The sequence below is a fragment of the Aphanomyces astaci genome, assembly GCF_000520075.1.
Source record: "Aphanomyces astaci strain APO3 unplaced genomic scaffold supercont1.17, whole genome shotgun sequence".
NCBI classification, from domain to species: domain Eukaryota; phylum Oomycota; class Saprolegniomycetes; order Saprolegniales; family Verrucalvaceae; genus Aphanomyces; species Aphanomyces astaci.
In genome coordinates, this window is record NW_009798280.1 from 955772 (window position 1) to 956125 (window position 354).

The window sequence follows — 354 nt, forward strand, 5'->3', positions numbered from 1 at the left end:
ACCTACATCAACTCGCCTCCGAACTCCAGCAAACGTCTGATCAACCTGTCGTCGTACATGAAGACAACCAGTCTACCATCAAGATCACTACCAACGCCGAACTCCACGCCGTTCAAAGCACATCGACGTCCGCTACATGTTTGTACGTGACCTTGTGGACTCTGGCGAATTCCAGCTCAAGTGGTGCAGCTCTGGCAACCAACTTGCTGACTTCTTCACCAAACCTCTTCCGGCCCCCGCCTTTGCCGATCTACGATCACGCCTCTCCATCATTCCCCTCTCCGCCTTCACTACGTGATCTCAAACGCCTATCAATACATTTTCTTTTATTTCACAACTCTACGCCTACCCGCC